The 17,153-nt window shown below is 44.2% G+C and overlaps 1 protein-coding gene across 3 annotated transcripts in view; it reads right to left on the bottom strand.

The window, feature by feature from the left end:
• Nucleotides 1-17,153, bottom strand: part of DENND2B (DENN domain containing 2B) — a 152,762-nt gene that overhangs the window by 104,325 nt on the left and 31,284 nt on the right. For all 3 annotated transcript variants that reach the window (XM_057750140.1, XM_057750142.1, XM_057750141.1), the window contains exons 3-4: nt 4,371-4,459; nt 3,651-3,832 (exon numbers count right to left, since the gene is read on the bottom strand). The gene's annotated coding sequence lies outside the window, so the exon portion shown is untranslated. The remainder of the gene's footprint in view (nt 1-3,650; nt 3,833-4,370; nt 4,460-17,153) is intronic.

The following is a 17,153-nucleotide window of genomic DNA, read 5'->3' as shown; positions in this document are numbered from 1 at the left end:
AAGAAGCCACTCACTAATGCAAGTTTTCCCACAGAAAGAGAAATCTCTGCAGACGATGCCAGATGGTCTTTTTTTTTCTTTCATGCCCTCCTGGCCCCTTCTCCACTTTCCATGGTTCCTCTAACTCAAAGAACTCAATTATCTGACAGCAGAGTTCCCCTCCCCCCAGCCTGCTCTCCCAAGCTGGATGGAGGGAGGGAAGGAAGACAAGCCAAAGCCCTGCAGGGCTGCTGCCCGGCCTCCTCCAGGCTCCACACACATTCCCTTTGCTTGGTTGCCTCAGCAAACTCTCTTGGGCCCGACAGGAGAAATCAGGAATCTCCAGGGCAGTAAAGGTAACAGCTGAGAGAAGCAACAGGACAACATGCTCCCTCTCCCGCCAGCCTGCAGGGAGGTACTTTGGAAGGCCCAGGGCTCGGACCCTCCATCTCCCTCAGGTGCCCGGTGGACCTCCCTGAAGTAATTCTTAGAATCAGATTAGGTGGGGAATGAGGCATAGCCTCTCCGAGTCCCAGGCCAGCAGCGTGGCTGTGATATCTGGAGTCGCGGTGCCCCTCCAAATGGTACACCCAAGCCCTGTGGTCCAGGGACAAGGGTGGAGCCAGCAGAACTGAGGATGGCCTTGGCCTGTCCTCCAAGGTATTTCAAAATTTCAACTTCCCCTGGGTAACTGATTTTCTAATTTTATAGAGAGAAGGCGTCCAGGGGGGGAGAGTGCAGGAAGAGGAGTAGAGAAAGGGAGTGAGAACAGGAATGTTACTTTTTAATCCTTAAGGAACATAGAGGGATCCAATTTGTGACTCAGCTCTGGGAAGCTGGACTAACAAGGAGTGGGGAACAGCTGCAGCCCCAAGCTAAGCTGTGGACAGCTTCCCCTCAGGCTGGAGAGGCTGCTGTGACAAGATTCACCTGGAAAAAAGGCTCTGTTGTTTTTTTAAAAAAAAAAATCTGTCTGTTCAAGGGCTTCTTCCCAGGCACCACTCCAGGGCCTGGCTGGCAGGTGTGCCCCTGCCCTACAACAAAAGCGGCAGCTGCAGGTGGGGTGCCGGCCCCTCCCTGGGTTTCCACCTAGTGTGCCAGGAGCCTCCTGGAGTCCCTGAGGACAGAGCTGGGATGCCCTTGCCCAGAGGCTCCACTCCCCTGCTATTCTGTTCCTTGGCACAGCCTCATGGCATATAGAGTATCTCTGCCCTTGGAATTCCCACTTCCTTGTTTCTTTTTTTCTTTCTTGTTTACCTCTAAGCTGTAGCCAAAAGTTCCTAAAAGAGCTGCCGGCCCCCTGGGCAATAAGCAGAGCAGTAACGCTTCCTGCCAGTTAGAACCCTGCCTTTCAAACCCAAAACAGAGGAGGGAGGTCTCTGCTCACTTGACACAGTTTCCCCTGCAGAACCTAACAGGATGAGGGAACAGCCCTGGCAACCAGTGACCTCTCTTGCAGCTTCTAAGATCTACGACTCCACAAGCGTCAGGCAGCTGTGGGAAAAGCAAAGGGTCTCTTGGAATCCCTTTCCTCTGTACTAGAACATGTGTGTCAGGTGACTCAAGGAAAGCTTCATCTCTGAAGGATCACTTACGAGACTCAAAGTCTACAGTGCACATTACTCTTACTAAACTTCCCAACCCAAAGAAAGCACTATTTGTTTCCTTTAACATCTTGAAGAAGTTTTAAAAGGTTTTTCTCATTTTTATTTATAAAGGCAAAAGGGGGGACTTTATAAATGGGAAAACCAGAACAGAGAGGAAAGTGACTTTCCAGAAGAGAGAGGGACCATCCTTCAAGTGTCAGTGCATAACACCTTACATTATAGAGGACTGGACTTGTTTAAAATTACTTTCATGCAGATTATTTCATTTGCTCCTCCCAACAGTCCTATGAAGGAGTTATTATCATTATTTCACAGCTAATAAATCTGAAGGTCGTAGAGGATGAGGGTCTTGCCCACGGCTACCTTTATGGTAAGTAGCAGAACCTGGCCACGGTTCAAGTTCCCTAAACCCAAATCCATTATTGATTCTGCTACACCAAAAGGAAGATCATCATATGCTAGCCCTCTTCACACGCATGAGGGCCATAAAATTGGAGGAGCTACCCAACTACATCCACACAAGCAGACAAGAACTGAGATCCTGGATTTTCATTGCCCACCGAAGGGCCCATTGACTCAAAAAGGCCTCCTCCTCACATCCCCCAACTTGAATCCCAACCAACAGCGCCATGCCACATCCCCCCAGGTAACCAAGGTGTCAATGAAGCAGAGGAGCCCTGCAGTGCAGTGAAAGGAGGCATCACTTTAGAAGTGGCCCGTCTGATATCCAGGGCCATTGAGTTCACCCCCGTGGAGCCTCAGGCCACAACAGTGATGCATACATGTACACATTTCAGGGAGCCCAATTGGGGACATGGCCAGTGCTTTCATTGGCAAGCTGACCCAAAGTTAATCAGAAGGTCCCCTCATTGTTTGCTGGAGTACAAAAGACATTCTGTTCAGAAAGTTCAAGAAGAAAACCAAAGAGCCAGGACGGCAGCTGTTCCCTCATCCCACAGAGAAACCAAAGGCATCCACCAAGTTTCCTGAGGCCCAGGAGTCAGTTTAAGACATAACATGGCTGAAGCGGAAGTACATCCTGATGGGTCCCCACTGCAGGGAGTATCCACTGCATTACCTCTCCTGCTAAGATCACTGACAACCTTAGCTACCTCATCACCTGTAAAATGCCTTTCTGGAATAGCCTCCTCTCCTAGGCCACACTGAGTTCACCACACACCAGTCCTCTAGGTCAGAACAAGTTTTACCAAAACATAGGACAAACAGTGTAGAAGGGGCGTGCAGCGTGGACACTGCATGCCCGGAGATCTGGTTAAAATATTAACCAAGGAATCCATTCGGCACAGCTGCAGTTACTTCATGTCTCCTCAGGTAAGGTATCTCTTAGCAGTAGCTCACTCTGAGATATCTGGATAAGAAACCTCTTTGCAGGTGCCCCAGCCCCAGACACCCCCTGCCTCCACCCCATATATTTAGGAAAGCCTGTGACCGACTTTATTAATGAAGGAGGACAGCTTGCTTCTTACCAAGCTACCTGGGGGACAGAGAGAGAGACCGATCCTGGTTCAGATATCTCTAGGACAGTCCCTCTGTCCTCATAACTAACTCCAGAGAGACTTGGAGCTCACCGCAGGCTCCCAGCTGAGTTAATTAGCCTTTTTTTTTCATTAGGTCAGACATAGCAGCAGACAAAACAGACAGTGTTCACTAGAACAAACCAAGCCACTCAGACACCGGAGTTTCCATGTAAGAACTACAAACACAATGCTGGAGTGATGATAACTCATCTTTTCTACATAAAAGATTCTTCCTGTAAAATATCCTGAGCTTTTGTGCTAAATAAAAGTAAGATGATGATTCCTATAGTGAAGTCTAAACACCTCAGGTTCAGCAAGAGTGAGATCAGCTAGATTTACAAAGTCAAGAAAACTGGCTGTTTCCCTCCTCCTTAAGCTAATAGAATCCAACTGTTGGAGCATGACATCATTCCTGAGCCCCAAACCCTGAGCTGAGAGTACAGACACTCGCCTGCCTCCGAGAAAACAGCCCAAGACTATGGCCAGGAAAGGAGGAAAAACAATCCAAGCCCGGAGCTGACCTTACCTGAAAGTCCCGGTGCTTTCCTGCCCACTCCATTCTTGGCAGAGCTTGGCTCACACCACAGTCTCTTAGGGAGCCCACGGCCCCCAAATCCACTCGCTCCGGCTCCGATACCTGCTGTGAGCTTCCCACAGCTCCTTCCTCTGACCTCTCGTGGTGCTCCTTCCAGCCAAATGAGCGGAGCGCTGCTGGCCGGCCAGGCCAGTCGTCATGGAGACCCTGTTCTCGCCAGCGCTCGCTCCCGATCCCTCCCTCCCTCCCTCCCTCCCTCTCTCCCTCCCTCCACCCCTCCCTCGCTGTCTCCCTCTCTCTCCCTCAGTTCTGGGAGGCTTTCACGAAACAGCACTGTCTTTTGATCAGCTCAGTCTCTGCACGCATTCCACTCCTCCTACCTCCCTTGCAGTCAGACAAGGGCTCTGGGCTGCTCCTGGGAACTTGCTTCAACAGCTCAGAGGGGAGAAGGGAGAAGACAGTGAGTGGACTTGTTTTGCTCCCCTCCAGTGTCTCATTTTTTATAACTTGGAAGAGTCCTGGCCAGGGGGGAGGGAGCTAGCTCAAACACTGGAGGGGAAGCAAGCCCTTCCTCTGGGTCCTGGAGTGAGGGTAGGAGGACCCAGATGCAATGCCTTGACTTGTTTGTGCACTTGGGATTTTCCGGGCAGCAGTTGAGGCGGAAATGCATTCACATCCCAGGAGCTCGCCTGGACTGGTCTCTCTGCTTACCTTGCTGCCTGCCCAGGTCGCGGCGATGGCTTTAACCAGTGCAGGGACTCATGGTACTAGTGCTGGTGTCAAAGCAGTCTCTCATCTTCCTGCAATGGAGAGGAAAGACACTAGGTCAGGACCAGTAAGAGTCCTGGGTAAGTCAGAGTCATAGCCCAAGCAACAAATGTGATACAAACACAGCCTAAAGCCCAGGCTTTCTGTGAGCTGCTGTCATCGACAGAAATAGTATCAGCCCTGTTCAAGAGCTAGCACAGTGCCTAGGACACAGCAGGCCCTCTAAGTTTAAACCCCTGGTACATATTTCTGCTTTGTAATATTCTTTTTTATATATGTGTGTGTGCATACATATATGCACACACACATATATGTATACACATATATTTATTTGGCTGAGTTGGGTCTTAGTTGCAGCACGCGGGATCTTCGCTGCCACGTGAGAGATTTTTGTTACGGCATGCAGGACCCTTTTTTTAGTTGCAGCACGTGGGATTTTCCTTGCAGCATGAGGGATCTTTAGTTGCAGCAGGGATCAAACCTGGGCCACCTGCATTGAGAGCGTGGAGGATTAACCACTGGACCACCAGGGAAGTCCTCTGCTTTGTGGCATTCGGGCTCTAGAGTACCCAGGCTTAGTTGCCATGAGGCATGTGGAATCTTAGTTCTCCGACCAGGGATCGAACCCGTGTCCCCTGCATTGGAAGGCAGATTCTTAACCACTGGACCACCAGGGAAGTTCCTGTAATATTCTTTTACATGTATTATTTTGTTCCATCCTCAAAACCTTTTGAAGTATACTGTATAGATATTATTATCACCATTTTATAGATGGGAAAACTGAGGCTCGGGGCAGCAAATGTTTAGTCACAGTTACAAAGCTGGTTTAGCAGTCGAAAAGCTAACAGTAGAGACCAGTTTGCTGCCCCCTAGTCTGGTACTTTCCTCTAAAGTATATTGCCATCTGATCTTACAAACTAACAACTTTTTTGACAGCCAGCTATGAGATAAAAGGCTGGGTTCCCTGGGGAAGATAGAGAGTCTTTCTGAGTCATGATCAGATAGGCTATCATCCTTTCAGCCTGAGGGCTCTACGATAGACTCTAAGAGATGTGAAACATACCGGTGCACAGATTAGAGAAAAAAGTCCTGCCCTATAGCTATAAATTACCTCACACTTTTCCAAAATACTCTCCCAAATCTTAGCTCTTATGTTCAACCCAATAGACCCAGAGTTAGGATTGGTATTTTCATATTAATTTAACAGATTTTTTAAAAAATCTAAAAGAGAGGTCAAATAACTTGCCACAGGTCACAGAACCAGAAGATAACAGATCTAGAAATAGTGCCCAAGCCTTTCAACTCTCTTCAATATGTTAAGCAGAGTAGTTCCAAGAGCCTCAGACAGAGCAGGGGTCAGAAGACCTGGCAGTGCCGGGCTCCACAACAGCCACGTACTCTTGGGCAAGTCACCCAGCCTCCCAGTTTCCACCTATGAAACCTATCCCCTGGGCAAGTGACAGGACTGGGATGAACATGAAAAGATGTGTGTGAAAGCATTTTCCTTAAATTGGGCACTGAGCTAAGAACTTCATTTCAGCTGCTCTTCACCACAAACAAGCAAACAAAAACCTGGTGCAGTTGGTCTGCCCCCAAGAAGAGGACAGGGAAGACATTTTTCAATGTTGCTTCCTAAAACAGTGCTAAAGCAGAGATCCCTCGCAGAATCTTTGTGTTTTTGACTAACCTCTTATTGTGGTTTTGACTAACCCTCCTTGTGTGTTCGACTAACCTAATTTCTTCTTTTAAGAAATTTGACTATCACAAATTTCTTAAAACAAGATTTTAATTCACTTGAGTTTAAAAGGTCAGGAGGTAAGGGAGGAGAAGTGTCACAAAATCCAACAGGAAATAACAGAATGGCACAAACCCTAAGTGGGGAGCACTGTTGCTTCAAGTGACGCAATCAGAGCTTCAAAGAGGGCATACTCAACCACCCACTAGAAATACCCAACCCCATACCCTGACCCAGCTACCAGCTCAGGAATTCTTTGTAGGTCCTAGTGTCCCCCGTCTGCAAAAGAAGACAGGAGGAAATGACAAGGCCAACACCATCAAATCACTAAACTTCTCCCCGCTCCCATTCCCAACAGGCAGCCTTCTCCTCTTCTCCTGATCCCCAAAATGCACACTCCACATGCCCAGTCTCCACACCGTGAAAGAAGAGATGATGCCTATTCATTTCTACAGTAAGACAATATTCACAGTTATAATATTTATACCAACTAATGTTTATTGAGCACCTACCATATGTCAGACATTCTTCTAAGCAGCATGAAGGGCCACGGCTGTGTACTAAAGCTGATACGAGGCAGTCTCTAAAGCAACGCAAACTTCAAAAAGCCCTCCAGACCAGACATAGAATGCAGGCCACGCTCCCCCTAGTGGCACATTGGGGTTACAGTGGTTCCTTAGGGCCTTGCCCTGGGCGGGGACCAGGAAGGGACATAGTAAGGGCCCCCTTAGTGGGAGAACTCTGCTTGGGTGCTGCTATTGTGGATAAGCTCTTTGAACTGGGCAGAGCAAAAGAACAGTTGAATCCTTCTGCTGCCTATGTAAGGATGGATTCAGATCAAGCCTATCTGACTGTTCTGGAAGGACAGGGCTTTTACAGCCGCAAAAGCTGTGGTCTAGTATCTGCTAGGAGGTCCACGTGCAGACTTGTGCCAGAAACCCAGGAGATATCCTTGCACATCCCTACCTCTCTCTCCCTGCAGCCAATCCACTGACCAACCCCAAATAATTCTACTCCAAGATATATCTTTTATCTATCTGCTTTTCTGCATTTCCATTGCCACCCCAGTCTCTCCCCTTAACTACTGCGAAAATCTCCTAATCACTCCAGCTTTCACTCTTGCCCTCACAATTCCATTCTCCACAGAGCTGTCCGAATCACCCTTTTATACCAGATCAGGTCATTTCCTGCTTAACACACTTCAGTGGCTTCCCAGTTCATTTAGGATAAAATCTAAATTCTTACCAGGACCTATAAGGCCCAGCATGATCCTTCTCCAGCCTCTTCTCAGAACGTTTCCTGCCCTCTCCCTCCGGGTGCCAGCTACACAGGCCTCCTTTTAGTTCCCCCAAAGTGTCAGATTTTCTCCAGGCTGTTCCCCTTTGCCTGGGACACTCCCCCACACCCTAGCCTTCACCAGGCTGAGTCTTACTTGTGTCTCACCTCAACTTGCCTCTCCCCTCCTCAGAGAAGTCTTCCACAATCCTCCGGTCTAAATGACAACTTATCCTCCATGGCATTCACCATAACCGGTAATTGCTCATTTGTGCAATTATTTGCTCCCCCCAGCCCCCCACGAGTTCCTCAGGAGTAGGAACCTTGACTGTTTTGCTAACCACCATATTCTCTGCATTTTGCATAGGGCCCAGCTCCCAGCTGGCACACAATACAAATCTGCTGAATGAATGCATAAAACTCCATTTCTTCCAGTCCAACAGGAAGAAGAAACTTAGAACAGCTATTTCATGTCACTCATTGTGTCTTTTCATAGACTTACAAACTATAATTACAACTCCTTTCCTCATGTGCCTTGCTTGTGGGCTCAACCAAAAATTCCTGTAAAGTCTCCCTGTGGTTTGTTTCCCAGAACTTTCCTCGTAAGGTCACTCTTCTGGGGACGCGCTCCAGGGTTTTACGGCCCTTCCCATTCCCAGAGTGCCCACTCACAGGCACTCCACCACCAGTGTCACTGCCAAACCAAGTGGGATGCAGGAATGACCCAACGCCCACAGAAGACAAGGTTCTCTCGGGTCAGCTCCATTCAAGTAGAAAAATGCTTTCTCTCACCTCCACCGTGCAGGTCACTGTGCTTACAGAAAATACACTTTTACTTTTAAAAGGTCATCTTATGTTTTATAATTTGGAGATGGGTGTAAACATTGTTTGAAAAAAAAAAAAAAAAAACGTTTTTCCATTACTAAAAAGAAAGTGAAAACTACTGTCCGGGAGAAAAATAATGAAGACCTAAATAATAGCAACAGCAGTTATGACTTAGTCCGAACCCCTCCCATGACAGACATCACCATCAAAATCTGAAATCCCTTTTGGCTTCATCTCCAGCCACACCTCCCCGCCACCACTACTCCATTACAGACACAACCACACCACACCACCTGGGGTTCCCCCCAACACTCACACTGTTACCTTTTTCTGAGTGCCTCTCCTTCCCACCTTTTTCTGAGTGCCTCTCCTTCCCCAACTAGCAAAACCATATTGCCTTAAAGGCCCCAACTCAGTTTCATCTCCTCTGTGAAATATTTCTTGATCCCCTGGCAGAATCTATTTGTCTAGTCTACAAGCCCACAGCAGTTTGAAGATACCTTTATCAGGGTATTCATATCATTTTATCACTGTTACTCGCACTCCCACCTCCCCCACACTTGTGAGCCCCTTGACGTCTATCCACTTTCACCTTTCATTCAGAGTGGTCAACCAATTAACGTGTTAGATAAATGAATCATTTGTAAAAAGTTATTTAAAAACAAAAAACAGAAACAGCTGTTCCTTCAATAAGATAAGGGAATCTGAGTGGATAGGCTATGTAAATCTATCCACTCAAATTCAAGAGAAGAAAAAAATATGTATATATATATATATATATATAAAAGTACACACACACACACACACAATCATTAGATTCTAGATTTGGTCACTAGGAGAGATTACAGTCTTTTCTTGTTCTTTTAAAAACTGAAATTCCAAATCTGAAAACACTGGAGCAGAACAGCTCTTTAAAAGTCACTCCTTACTTTGGGATCACTGGAGTTCAAAAAAAGAAAGCTGTTATCTCAACATTACTGGTTGGATCCTAGAATACCTAAGAGATGCAGTGTAACTTCATATGCCCCGAGAGAGCCTAGCTCCCAGTGCCCACCAAACTTGGGTCCAGCAGCATATCCACTGAAGACACCCAGGTCTACCCACGTGTCCTGCCCATTTTCCTACACCAGGCTCTGGCTGCCATGTGAGCAGGCAAGTTTACACACGAGCTCTTTAGAACTTTACAATTTTCCTTTTCTACCTCTGAGTGGCAATGTGGTTAAGAAGGGAAAAACTAAAAATCCAGAAGTAGAGGAAGAGTCATCAAACTGGAGCCCAGACCCCAGTTACAGGGCGGTGAGATCTTGAGCGAGTCTCTGTCCCCGACAGAGCCTCTGCTTTTTCCTGCATATAATGAGAGGGCTATTGAGCTGTTGGAACAAGCTGTTCTCCAATGGTCCCTTCTAGCTTCAATGTTCTATTGCATTGTTCTTTGGCAGTCACTAGGGCCTGTTGTACTATCCGAGTCACCTAGTCCCTTGCTTTCTGAGTAAATCCAAAGCACCAGAAAGATTTCTTATTTCAGGGGCTGCAGAGTCTCCATCTAATCCAGAGCCCCGTGGGGCTCCGGAGTCATCTGCCTGGGATCAGATAGAAGCAGACTGTCACCAACAAAAGGCAACCCTTCTTGGAGGAAAAGATGGGATGTTCAGGCTTCCTGCCTAAGAACAGCTGGAGAAAGAAGAAAGGCACCAAACACAGGATGAGGAAATTAGGAAATGGCCTGGGAAGTGCCTGGAAGAACCCTGCAGCTCTGCCAGGGACTCACTCCTAACCATCAGCCTGAGACAAAGCAGCCCTTACAAAGCAGAAGAGCTGGCAATATCTAAGTTCTCTTGGAAGACAATCTGCTTACCGCCAATCAAATAGTCTCTTCATGGGCTCTACCAGGGCCTTTTTTTTTTTTTTTTTTCATTTTATTTTATTTATTTTTTTTTTTTGAGGTACACCAAGTTCAATCATCTGTATTTATACACATGTCCCCATATTCCCTCCCTCCCTCGACTCCCCCCCATCTACCAGGGCCTTTGAACTGACAAAACTAACATATTCCTCCAGATGGCAATCCCAGCCCTCCTCTGCCTGTGGCCAGCTAGGCAGAGAAGGGCTGGGATTGCCATCTGGAAGGATATGCTTGTTTCCAGTGTGCTGGCCACTGCTACACATACTTTGCTTCACAGCCTTCTTGGGAAAACAGAGAAATACCCATGCTTTGCTCAAGTCCCGGCATTTTATGGTAGGAAATTCTTCCAGGTCCTTATCCCTGCCCTTAATCCCACCTGCCTCCGAACCATTTCCCACCCACTCCCCTCCGACCCTGAGGCTCTGAACTCGGAAAGTGTGGGTACAGCCTATAATTAGCCTAGATCCCACTGCCCTGTGGTGAAGCCTCTACTGGACGTCTTCATGCTGAGTTGAGCACACTCTCCTGCCAAGGGCTCAGCTTTCCTGCCCCAGTCCACCTCCACTCAGCTCACAACCCTCAACATGAAGCTCAAAGTTCAGATCCCTAGGACAAAAGGTACTCACTGCCTTGATACAGTCTCTTGGAGTATCTGTCACAGAGCCTATATATGGGCTAATTTCTGGAATCTCTCAAATCCACAGGCCTCTGACCACTGCCCCTTGTTAAGTTCAAGCATTTTAACACTGGTCACTTAAACACGGTCTTGGGACCAGGAACAACTGAACCAAGGAGGGAGTATCCAAGACCCCTTCTAGAAGCACCATTTACCCTTCCAGAATGGGCTTCTAATGTTTACTTGGCTCAGAACTCTGAGTTCAACCAAGATCTTACCTGTCATGACTAAAGCTTCAAGACAGGGGAAGTAGGGTGCAAAGTGAGGGAAAAGCAAATGAAAGAATAAGAGGAATGTGGATTCAAACAGCTTTTCCATGATATAACCAAGAAAATACCTTGACCTTCAGAAAGGAGTACCCCTCAGAATAAGATCTGGGCAAAGCTGTGGGAAATGTGTGTCCAGACCATATCACCTCCTCCATGCTGTCCCCCCTGATTTTCCCAGGTTGGACTGGAATCTCTAACCCCACCCCCCGTACCCCTTGGAACAGTCTACTACTCCAGTGTCTACCATGTTCACTGCCTCGTATTTTAGTGCACCAAGCCTTATTCAGCTCATTTCTCCTACTAGCCTAACTATGTCTTAACTCTGAAGCCTAGTTTAGGATTCTGTACTGAGTATAATTATTAAACTTTTAACGTATGAACTAAAGAAAACAACCAAAAAATCAATCTAACTAATAAGGGATCAACAATATCATCACAGAGCCTAAACCATTTGGTGTTTAGCACCTCAGAGTGCTCCAAGGTTTTCAAGGTGTGGTGCTTATATGAGATGATTATAAATGGTAAAAGAACATTTAAAAAATGTTTAAAGCTCCTATATTTATCTTAATATGTATTTTTTAAAAGATAACCAGCTATTAACTCCATTTTCACTGATCTCATTGAGTAGATCAATGCTAAACAGTATATATATGTTTTTGCTAAAATTAGTGGGTTTAAAAGTTTAAAAGAAATGGGATACTTAACCTCAAAGTATCTCTCTCAGAATATGTATTAATTGCAAAGGCAGAAATAGTGAACTTGTCAGTGGAGAAACCTGGCAGACATTACCAAGTGATCAAAGTTAACATTACCAGTAATAAGACACATTGACATCATGTACCCCTGACATGAAGCAAAAAGAAGGGCACTGTACCTCTGCGGTATTCTTCCCAAAAATCCATAACCTTAATCTAATTATGAGAAAACATCAAACAAACCAACTTGAGGGACATTCTATAAAATACCTTCCCAGTACTCCTCAAAAGTCTCAAGGTAATAAAAGACAAAGACAGATGGAAGAACTGCCATAGACTGGAGGAGACTAAGACCCAACATCTAAATGTAATGTGGGAACAATCCTGGAACAGAAAAAGGACCTTAATGGGAAAGACTAATGAAATACAATTAAGGCTACAGTTTACATTATACCAATGTTAATCTCATAGTTGATAGTTGTACCATAGTTATGTTAGATTACGGGAACTTTTATTGTCTTTGCAGACTTTCTGCAAGTTTAAAATTATTTTAAAATAAAGTCTTTTAAAAGCCAATTTAAAGATAAATAAATAAAAGTATATATATGGTACAAATCATAACTATGGGTAAGAATGACTCAGGTTTAAGAAGCAAGAGTGGTCACCCTTCAAACACTACCTCCAAGGAAAGCTGCCTCAGAATAAGAAGAACAGCTATAGAAGAATGTTTAGTAAAACTGGGGAGTGTTCAGTTTATATTACTTGGAGAAAAAGTAATTACCCCATTTTGTTTATCACATATATAATACATAGAAAAAAATGTCTATTGAAATAAAAATAACCTACCCTGAACCAAGTACAGATGGCATTTATTAAATAGAAAATGGGATATAGGACTTCCTAGGTGGCACAGAGGTTAAGAATCTGCCTGCCAATGCAGGGGTCATGGGTTGGAGCCCTGCTCTGGGAAGATTCCTTAGTGGAACAACTAAGCCCATGCACCACAACTACTGAGCCTGTGCTCTAGAGCCCATGACTCACAACTATTGAGCACACGTGCCGCAACTATTGAAGCCCACGCGCCTAGAGCCCATGCTCCGCAACAAGAGAAGCCACTACAATGAAGAGCCCATGCACCACAATGAAGAGTAGCCCCCGCTCGCAGCAACTAGAGAAAGCCCATGTGCAGCAACAAAGACCCAACACAGCCAATAAATAAAATAAATAAATTTAGATTTAAAAAAATGGGATATAGCTTTTGGAAAGCATCTTGGCTAGATCAATTAAACGCTCATATCCTTTGATTCAGTGGCCTCACTTCTGGGAAATTGTCCTAAGAAAAAAATTCCCAAGTATGAGGAAAAAAATGCATGTTCCCAGCATTATTTATAATAATGAAAATTAGAAACAAACTCCATGTCAGTCATTACTAAACTGGTACATTTCAAGTGTTTTTTTTTTGTTTTGTTTTTTGTTTTTTTTGGGGGGTACACCAGGTTCAATCAACTGTTTTTATACACATATCCCTATATTCCCTCCCTTCCTTGACGCCCCCCCCCGAGTCCCCCCCACCCTCCCTGCCCAAGTCCTCTAAGTCAAGTGTTTTTTGACCATTAACCACAGTAAAAAATAAATTTTATATAGTAATACAGTATGTGCATGTATGAGAGAACATGTGTGCACGTGTGTATGTGTACGAAACTGAACCAAAAAACTTTCTCCAAACAATACTTATCCTTACTATGTGTAATGCTCTCTGCTATTTTCTATCCTAACCTATTTCATTAAGAAAACAAACACAGCTTGTAGAGCCCCCCTATATTGACTTCCCATCCCACTAATGATGACCTGCAGCCTGAGAAACACTGCACGAGATGGACGACTGTGCAGCCATTGAAAGAAACGGCTATATTCCACAAACTGGTCACAGTGATCGGCTCCAGGGAAAGGAAAGAGAAAGAAGGTAGGAGGAAGATTTGCTTTTCAATGTACACCTTTTTGTACCTTTTGAATTTGCAATACATACACGTATTACTTATTTAAAAAGTGGCTGAGAAGACTTTAACAGTATCAGACAATGCTAATTATGCATGACAAAGCTGTAACTACATTAAAATGTAAAAACACATACAAGTGAAAAAGGAAATTATACCAAAACAACAGTCACGTTAGCAATTTTTTCCTTCTTACTAACTTCTAAATATCCCACACAGTTACTATTTCACTTTACAATTTAACATATATTTATTTTCTAAAATTAATGCAATTATTGGTAAGGGCACATAGGAGATTTCAAAGCTAAAGGTAATGTTTTCTTTATTAAGCTGGGTGGTAGCTTGAATATTCACATTTAATTAAACATGAATATTCACATTTAAACTGTACGTATAAAAAACATATACTCTATATTTTTAATAATATTTTTAAAATGAAAGATTGCAAAAGTGGACCTTTTTTTCAGGTCTGCCTCTCCTCACCCTCAAACTCAAGAAGACACTCTGACAAAGTGCTGGGATAGGATTTAAAACTGTCAGTCAAATGGATACCTTCCATTTTTGTAAATAGGTTGTAACATGTTAGAGCCTGGCTTCTAAAGATTTCCACTTAGAACTTTGTAGGTGGGCTAGTTTCAGTGTTCCGTTCACACTCAGGACTCTTTTTTGGTGTGTTTTCTTGCTTTCCCTTTCCCCCCCACTAAGCCATTGTTCATGCTTTCATATTTTTAATCACATATAAGCTCCTCTGAGCAACAGACCATTTCTTATTCATCTTTGAATTTCCAACAGGCTGTAATGCAGTGTTTTCTTTACACACAGCAAATGCTCGATAAGTATTTATTAAATAAGCAGTATCATAAGCAAAACTCCAGAACAGAGTATTTGAAACAAGGAAAGGACACAGAGAAGGAAGCACTGATCACTGGAGATTAAGTAAAGTCATGCTAAGAAAGTCATTACTTTTATTTAATAAAGTTAACATAGAATTACAGTAGAAAATAAAGGAGATGATACCTGTAAAACACTCAGCAATAGATAGCAAGTGATCTATAAATAATATTCTGAGGGTTTAAAAAATAATATGCACACATATTTACATGTATATGATATATACCATGTATCAAACAAACACATACATATGCACACACATATATCAAAGAATGCTGGGACACAATTTATCTGGACTTCAGAAAAATCTCTCGCTCTTATGGATAAAACAGAAATGCACCGGCAGCAGCACAGTCTGGTAACTCAGGACAGCTGGGTCCAAATGGATGGGCAAAATGGATCAATATCAACCAGGGAGGAGCACTCTGGAACTCCTGGAAGTTTGCACATTCCCATCTGTCCTAGATCCTATCCTGGTCACCCTTTTTTATCAATGACTCGGGTAAGGCATGCTTATCAAAAATGCATATTACAAATTAATTGGGAGGGAAAATTAATATATTCGAGATAATTCAAAAAAAAAATGCCTCCACAAACTTAGAACCATAGGTTAAGTATACAAAGATGAAATTTTAAAAGGACAAAAGATATCATTTTATACTTTATTAAAAAAAAACCTGCATGACAACAGGATGAAAATATGTGAAAGACACTTGAAGAATGGTTCAATATGAGTCAACTGATAAGTCAATGTGATTCTGAGTTTACGCACTGAAATACAGAGTCCAGACCAAATGAGGTCCATGTCTTACTTTGCTCCATTCGGGTTGAAATAATAGTGTGTCCAGGGGACACACATTATATTTGCAGACTCAGGGATAAATGGAGTCCTGATAATATCACAGGTAAGTATGCTGAAGAAGAAGAGAAAATCAAGTCTGTGGAGCCCCTTAAATTGAGAAATAAGATAACATCTCTGGTTCATGAAGCTCTGAAGTCCCCCTACAGAACAGGAAGATATAAAAGTACCCCAGGACTTATTCCCCATGGAGTTATCTCTGGGAACTAGTGTCTAGATGAGGTAAAGAAAGCTCACAGAAAGAAAAAACAGCTGAGACCTGCCTTATTTGCCCTTTTCCCCTCCTGCTACTCACATTAGGACCTCTCATTTGCGGCTCTGACCATCTAAGCTCTAGTGAGGACACACAGAAGCTCAGGAATCCAAACAATTCTTACCCATCATCTCCCCAAGCCATGGTTCACCATGATCAGAATTACAAAGTGATATTTTTAACTATCAGAGTGAATTCTTGTGGATCTTTAACCTTCTATACTAAGCTGTCATCTGATAGCTGTTGTGAGCAAGGACTCACAACAGCTCCTTGACTGTTGTAACTGAGACATTAGGCGGGAGGAATGCAGCAGTTCAGTTCTGTCAGGCATTGCTGGGACATATACATACCAACATATCTCCCATAATGAGAAACTGCGGTGCTTCTAAGGACTTAAGAAGAATCAGGAGGAAAGCAAAGCAGAAGCCCCTCAAAATTCAGTTTATGCACTAGGAACATGGAGCGTGGCCCCGGTCTACAGGTGAGTGTCATACTGAATAAACTTCAATGTCCTGTGGTAGAAGATGCCATTTTTTAAACACTTCTCTCTCTTTTCCCCTAAGGATGGGAACCTAGAAGTTTCTAATTTATGCAATGATTAGCTCCTTCCTTAACAATACATGCACTAGGTGTACCCCATTTTTATGTAAAATAGACAGCTAGTTTGCCTTTTGTATAAGAAGAGATGCTTATAAATGGTCATTCACTTAGAGATCAACAGAGAGAAATCTATGCAACAGGGAAAAAAATTAGACCCTGGATTTCAAGGAAGGCAAGATGGGTAAGATGATGAGAGGAAAAACAGGAACATGAAGGGAGAGGAGAGTGCAATTTAAGATCCTGAAGGACAGAAACAGGAGGAAGCTTGTTTGGAAGTCTGAGAATAGCATATTTGGGGGAATTCCTAAGCACTACTCCCTGGGTTGTCAAAGAACATATCTGAGTACCCCTTAGCCTTTGAAGCAAAGAAAAAAATTCAGAAAGCCTATATTCCTTACCCGAGTGAACGTGCTTGCTTACACCTCATGTGACGGGTTAGGGAATGCTGATGCTAATGACAGCATTATTAGGAAGAGGAGGGCAGAGTAAAACAAACAAAAAAACACACCAAACATCAAGTACTACTGTCCCCAGCACAGCAGATGCCAGCAGAAGGCTTCCTTCTCACAAGCTGTGGGAAACTATAACTGGGAGACACTGGCTCTCCTCAAACCCCAGCGAGCAAAGTCAACCATGTGACAGTCCTCAAGGTGATACAAGACTGCAGCCACTCACCATGGATTCAGATAACAGCTGCAGTCAGTAATGCATGGAAACACCCCTTTCCAAGGAAAAGGCCCACGGGAGCTGA

Source organism: Hippopotamus amphibius, chromosome 9 (assembly GCF_030028045.1).
Source record: "Hippopotamus amphibius kiboko isolate mHipAmp2 chromosome 9, mHipAmp2.hap2, whole genome shotgun sequence".
Lineage (NCBI taxonomy): Eukaryota > Metazoa > Chordata > Mammalia > Artiodactyla > Hippopotamidae > Hippopotamus > Hippopotamus amphibius.
The sequence above is the reverse complement of the archived record's forward strand: the minus strand, read 5'-3'. Positions and strand labels throughout refer to the sequence as shown.